This window comes from Pinus tabuliformis, chromosome 4_1, assembly GCF_031772625.1.
Source record: "Pinus tabuliformis cultivar Carrire ecotype Pingquan chromosome 4_1, CPIR1, whole genome shotgun sequence".
Taxonomy (NCBI): domain Eukaryota; kingdom Viridiplantae; phylum Streptophyta; class Pinopsida; order Pinales; family Pinaceae; genus Pinus; species Pinus tabuliformis.
In genome coordinates, this window is record NC_142303.1 from 393,168,132 (window position 1) to 393,169,563 (window position 1,432).

Genomic DNA, 1,432 nt, shown 5'->3' on the forward strand with positions numbered 1-1,432 from the left:
CAAAACTCTGACCATTAAATTTTTCGATCTCTATCTTTCCACTGCTCGCCATCTTCTTTCACTGCAAGAATCGATCCCGCAGATCTCCCACTAAATAGGGTCTACCACAAGCTCGAGAAAAAACCCTCAATAGCAAAGGCATCCCCTTGAAGTCGAAACAACTATGATACCAAATGTAGGTTTTAACCCTGTACAAAAATTACCTACAAACGAATTCTTAAAAAATAGAAAATACACAATGGCGAGAAACACAATACAAATACACAGATATTTTCCCATGGATCCCAAAACCGGGACTACCAAATTGATTTTTCATTATGTTCCTTTCAATGTTACAATACATATATATACATGCTGAAGCATTCATAAACCCTAATCCATTAACCCTGCATTAGAACATAACCATAGTTCCCTTAACCAAATGTACAAAATACCATGGGCACCATCATACCCAAAACCATGTGTGAAACCCATGCGCAAAACTATAGGTAGGTACGTCCACCTAATACAGGGTCCAAGAAAAAAAATTCCAAGGTGTTGCCCCGGACCCTGTGCAAAGGGGCTAGTTGTAGAAAGAATATAGCACACTCAACAATTAATTTAATTATTTATGAATGTATAAAGAATATGACATATGAAAATAATTTAATATGGTATTCATATTTAATATTTTATTCATATTTTATAAATAAAATTTAATTCATATTTTTAATGTGAAAATCATTTATGCCAATTATTGATCTTATGGTTTGAAATTATGATTTATTTTTCAATTTTTTGTTCAAATGCCTATGACTCATGAGATTGTTTTTTTGGCAATTTACTTTAAAAACTCAATTCCTACATACCTTTACATCAATAGGGCAGTGAGGAGACAATTGAATAACCCTCAACCTTAGTTGTGCCACTAAAATTTTATCCTATAATTTTAGCTAGCCTACTAAAATTTTATGAAATTGAATTTATAACAAAGCTAACCTTACAACAAAGGAGGCAAAGTGGTTATAATATCAACAAGGACAACTCTCAAAGAAGACATATATATTGACATGGGCTCCCCTACATTTTATTAATCCTTCACAACTACCAAATTTTTTCTTTTATAGTCGTCTAACATTCCACAACTTGCATATTTGTTTATTAGACGTATGCCTAGACATATTGACTTGCATATTTTTCTTGTTGACATCCTTCAACCAAAAAGATTTAATTATCAATGGCCCTATGCCTTCACCACGTGATTATTTTTCTTACAAACTACATTTCAACATCTAATTATTTATTATTAATGTGTCCAAGTCTTTCCATCTAATTTAGCTATATTTAAACTAAGCGGCCAGGACTCACTACAATTTAGCACTTGTTATTATAACATAGCAATATATCTTATTTTTATTATTTGTTAATATGTCTTTTAATCATGTTATGGTGT